The following is a 5,992-nucleotide window of genomic DNA, read 5'->3' on the forward strand; positions in this document are numbered from 1 at the left end:
TCGCAAAGTTGTTTCGAGTCCACTCTGCAATGGTGTCTGTCCATCTTTCTTTTGTTTTCCCTGTCTTCTCTTCTCGGAGCATGGTGCTGGAGACATCTTCATCCTCTCTCTGTCATTGCTGGAGACATCTTCATCCTCTCTCTGTCTCTCTGACTTTGTTGGAGACATCTTCATTCTCTCTCTGTCTCTCTGTCTTTGTTGGAGACATCTTCATTCTCTCTCTGTCTCTCTGTCTTTGTTGGAGACATCTTCATCCTCTCTCTGTCTCTCTGTCTTTATTGGAGACATCTTCATCCTCTCTCTGTCTCTCTGTCTTTGTCTCTGTCTCTGTCTCTCTGTCTCTGTCTCTCTGTCTTTGCTGGAGACATCTTCATCCTCTCTCTGTCTCTCTGTCTTTGTTGGAGACATCTTCATCCTCTCTCTGTCTCTCTGTCTTTATTGGAGACATCTTCATCCTCTCTCTGTCTCTCTGTCTTTGTCTCTGTCTCTGTCTCTCTGTCTCTGTCTCTCTGTCTTTGTCTCTGTCTCTGTCTCTCTGTCTTTGTTGGAGACATCTTCATCCTCTCTCTGTCTCTCTGTCTTTGTTGGAGACATCTTCATTCTCTCTCTGTCTCTCTGTCTTTGCTGGAGACATCTTCATCCTCTCTCTGTCTCTCTGTCTTTGCTGGAGACATCTTCATTCTCTCTCTGTCTCTCTGTCTTTGCTGGAGACATCTTCATTCTCTCTCTGTCTCTCTGTCTTTGTTGGAGACATCTTCATCCTCTCTCTGTCTCTCTGTCTTTGTCTCTGTCTCTGTCTCTCTGTCTCTCTGTCTTTGTTGGAGACATCTTCATCCTCTCTCTGTCTCTCTGTCTTTGCTGGAGACATCTTCATTCTCTCTCTGTCTCTCTGTCTTTGCTGGAGACATCTTCATCCTCTCTCTGTCTCTCTGTCCTTGCTGGAGACATCTTCATTCTCTCTCTGTCTCTCTGTCTTTGTTGGAGACATCTTCATCCTCTCTCTGTCTCTCTGTCTTTGTTGGAGACATCTTCATTCTCTCTCTGTCTCTCTGTCTTTGTTGGAGACATCTTCATCCTCTCTCTGTCTCTCTGTCTTTGCTGGAGACATCTTCATTCTCTCTCTGTCTCTCTGTCTTTGCTGGAGACATCTTCATTCTCTCTCTGTCATTGCTGGAGACATCTTCATCCTCTCTCTGTCTCTCTGTCTTTGTTGGAGACATCTTCATTCTCTCTCTGTCTCTCTGTCTTTGTTGGAGACATCTTCATTCTCTCTCTGTCTCTCTGTCTTTGTCTCTGTCTCTGTCTCTCTGTCTCTTTTTCTTTATCGTTCTGTCTCTGTCTGTCTGTCTGTCTGTCTTTCTGTCTGTCTGTCTGTCTGTCTGTCTGTCTGTATCTCTCTCTCTCTCTCTCTCTCTCTCTCTCTCTCTCTCTCTCTCTCTCTCTCTCTCTCTCTCTCTCTCTCTCTCTGTGCCTGTTCTTGTTACATGTCCATACTATCCACCAAGAGTACTTCTGAAATATTGGAAATTGGCACAGTTTTGTAGAAGCCAAACAATAAGAGTTGACTCGATATGCGCAAGGTGAACACGAACGGCGTGATATGCCTGGAATTAACCATTGAAGCGTGTTTATTGTTTACGTGTGCGAAATAGCGACTCAAGCGATCTTTGTTATTCGTAAAAAGCTGTTAAACGCCGTTTCTAGTGTTTGGTCATGTTCGTTTTACTTCTTTTGCGAAAAGCACATTATCGTATTGTAAACCTTTTGTGAGACGGAATGTGGCCGAATATAGTTTACAAAAAAGAAAAAAACAAGAGGCGAAGCCTTCAAGGCTCACGTAAGAAATCGACAAACAGTAACACAAACTCAATCACTCCGTCACACATACACACACACACAGTAAGCATAGGTGACACGATGCAAGAGTGCGAGACACTAGATCTAGATCTGTCTGTCTGTAGCCTACTTACGGGGACACGACTGCCAGATGGCCAAATCGACACTGCGCTTTCGACAGCGCTTCCTCGCGCAGACACTGGAAACACGCTGTGCAGATTAACCTGCAGGAAATCTCCTTTGGTATCTTCTTTATCTATTTTTCTAGAGCTACGAAACCGAACAATGTGAAATCGTCTTCTCCGAATCGGCGAACTGCAGCTCGGTAATAACTGTATCTATACCACAATCCTTCACGCGATCTGACCTAACCTTGACCCCTGCCCTGGTCTACATACCACACACGACACAAACCAGTCACCTGTTTTTACCCCCCAAAACCCCCCACCACCCGTTTTCTTTGGATACACACTTTAACTACATACGTGCCGACAAAATGTTGATCATTGCTTCAATATTTTGAAGCTGTTGCTTGGATAATAACCAGGTAAAATTAGTATTTCGGTGTTTAGTCAAATGTTAATGTTTCTATCACACACATACACACACACACATACGCACGCACAGACAGACAAAGTTTAGCATCGCAAAGGCTACACTTACGTGAGCCAACAAGTAAATATCAAGCCTGCGTTGAATATATAGAGAATACTACATGGCTTGCTGTGTCGTACCAGATTTACACAAGTTGTTTCTTTAAATATTGAACTGCGAGCGAAAGCGAGCTGTTCACTATTTGAAAAAGCAACGAGTGTAAATCTGGTACGAAACAGCAAGCCATGTAGTATTCTGTTTATCCTACATACTGTACTTACGTGTATTTTACTGAAAATGTCCTGCAGTCGAGGCAGCTTTTTTTGGAACCTCGATCTCTTCTAAAGCCTCGTGCAATCTACTATGTCAAAGCAAAGAAACGTCACTCTGAAAGTGTGGCGTGACGTGTTAGTTCTAAAGATTCATCGAGGGTAATTAGCGAGCGCAATTTTTGTTTCTATAATGACGTTTGTCTCGGTGACTTTGGCATCATAAGCAGTGGAAAAACAGGTCCCTGCCAGACTTGCTTGACATGGCCTCATTTACATGATATACACACGTGTGATTTGAACGATTATTATCTCACGGGTGTCTCTCTCACGTATGTAGGATACAACCCTTTTCCTTATCCAAGTATGATTGAAAGGCCACCCCAGCGCGCGAACTTTTTTTTCACATGTCAGTTGCGGGCTTTCAACCCCGAAGGCTGGTTCCCAGTAACTACAAACGTAATCGGAAGTTCCGATGTTTACCAAGTCAAAGAGCCCAGTCGAACACTATCCTTGCGTCATCCAGAGATACTGTACAGATCTCTGCGTCATCTTTATGCAAGCAGCTTCGGAGATTTCAAAATGTTTGCTGTGTGCAACACATGTTCAACGACAACATCTAATACGGATATTTTGGATGTTTTGAAGGAAAAAACTTCTTTTTCTTGTCGTAAAACTGAAATACACCCTCTAATTAAAAAGCATGCACGCGTATAGGAGCCACAAACCGCATGTATACTGGCACACGCTGATGCTGGTGCTTCCGACTGTAAACTGTTACAACTTAGTCTATAGATCTGACTGAACTTGATCAGGTTATATCATCAGTGCTATATTATTTTGTAGAAACTAAAAAGGCACTCGGAGTCCAGTAACAACATATTGAAGTATCTGTGAATGTGTTTCTGGCAATTAAATGGGAACTCTGGTGTACAAGAGGTCTTCTGCTGCAGTGCATGGTGTCTAGATCTGGGTTTTGTCACTTTTGAAGGCTTCCACCGAGGCTGATGATACTGCCTGTGGTGGGAGGGCGTTCCACTCGCCAATGGTGCGAGGGAAGAAAGACTGCTGTATGATGTTCTGCAGGCTGGGAGTTTGTAAGCCTCAGCATGGATTGAGCGAGTGATGAGTGCAATTCTTTTCGCTCTATCGTATTAATTCAGACATTGACCCTGCAGCAGTGACGATCATCTCTAGAATGCAATCGGCAAAGTTCGTAGCTCGGATTGCACTCATTCCAGCGCTACCGTGTACTGGGTTAGCGAGACACGAACGACAACTCTAATCAATAAGCAGCCGTACACATCGGAAATTCCGTTTACGTTCGTAGCTACTCGGAAATAGCCTTCGGGATTGAAAGCCCGTAACTGACGTGTGAAAACAAATTTCGCCCCCAGCGCTGTCAACCTTTTGGCCTTAAAACGACAAAAGCATGAACACTGAATTACACCTGGCAAAGCCATCGAATGAAAATAGACGTTCTACTCCTCTCTGGTAATATGACCATTAGCAAAATAAGGTTGAAAGATCAAGTCAAACAGTTTATTTACCAAATGCAAAGCACAGGATTTTGTAATGGTGTATGCATCCAAACTTCACACTCCTTCCACACGCATATTATATCATAATAAATATGTACAGATAAAGTGTTCAATTTCACTGGGCCTATTTACATGTGTACACCAACCAGACAGTTCAAAACGGACTGGTTGTTTTTTTAGCACCAATTTGACAGGAGTAATCACAGGTTACATGGATAAAGATAAATGAATTCCCTAAAATCATATCTAAAAATATAGTCATCAATATAATAAATCCGAGTACATGCTAACACAGTTATTCAAAGGACACAACCCAGTATTCAAAACCTTCTTGTCTCCCAAAACGAGAAAACAAGCCTCACAGCTCTCATAACACGTAACGACGCAAATAGACGTTATTCTGAGAGAGATAAACAAAATGTACGCAAGCAAAGTTTGTGTGCGTCATTGTCTGCCCATTCATTGCCATTTCATTTGCAATTAACAGCTTTGCCATCTCCCGTATCATTGCTTCTTTAGAATGCTTTTGTTGTTTGTTTGTTTGCTTAACGCCCAGCCGACCACGAAGGGCCATATCAGGGCGGTGCTGCTTTGACAGTTAACGTGCGCCACACACAAGACAGAAGTCGCAGCACAGGCTTCATGTCTCACCCAGTCACATTATTCTGACACCGGACCCACCAGTCCTAGCACTAACCCCATAATGCCGGACGCCAGGCGGAGCAGCCACTAGATTGCCAATTTTAAAGTCTTAGGTATGACCCGGCCGGGGTTTGAACCCACGACCTCCCGATCACGGGGCGGACGCCTTACCACTAGGCCACCGTGCCGGTCTTTAGAATGCTGCATACGCTTCCTGTTTATAGTGGTCTTGCCGTCTTTTGTTCCCTGTCCGACCATTTCACTCCTGATCTCACAGTATGCCCATGTATGTGTCTATCGTCAAACGCCTTAGCTATCTCTTCTGAATCCATTTGCAGTCTGGACGAGCTTTGTATAATCTGTCTGTCCAAGTGGCATTGTACGTGTGTCAGCAGCCTGTGGGTGTTTCGTCTGTTGGTGTTTTACTTGTTGTTGGACGGTTAGTTGGATTGTATACTCATGAATGGTCTTTTATGGAGCTTTCAGCGTGCATGTGGTAGCAGCAGTAGTTGTAGTAGAAGCAGTAGTCGTATTGATGTCGCCGTTGATTTTGTTGTCGTCGTCGTTGTCGTTGTCATCGGCGTTGTTGTTGTTGTTATTGTCGTCATGGTTGTTGTTGTCATAGGCGTTGGTGTCGTCGTTGTTGTCGTCGTCGTCGTCGTTGTTGATCTCCTGCACACTATTGACTCTTCATTATTCAACCGTTTTACTACGGATGTCCCTGTTTCTCCAACGGTTGTGATAGACTTTATTCTCTTCCCTCGGTGTCTTGACCTGGTCTCATGCTGCACGAGCTTCGTGTGTGGTGTCGCCTCTCCCAGTGTCTGTGACTGTGTGACAGCGGTCTTCGTGTGCGTTTTGTTGTTTGTGATCTGTGTGTGGGTTTGTATTTGTTTGCTCATTAGTGGTCTAGTACGTTGACCTCTAGTTGTAGTAGCAGCGGCTGCGGCGTCAGCAACAACAGCAGCAGCAGCAGCAGCAGCAGCAGCAGCAACAGCTGCAGCAGCAATAGTAGTAGTAGTAGTAGTAGTAGTAGTAGTAGTAGTAGTAGTAGAAGTAGTAGTAGTAGAAGTAGTAGCAGTAGTAGTAGTAGCAGTAGTAGTAGTAGTA

Source organism: Littorina saxatilis, linkage group LG5, assembly GCF_037325665.1.
Source record: "Littorina saxatilis isolate snail1 linkage group LG5, US_GU_Lsax_2.0, whole genome shotgun sequence".
Taxonomy (NCBI): Eukaryota; Metazoa; Mollusca; class Gastropoda; order Littorinimorpha; family Littorinidae; genus Littorina; species Littorina saxatilis.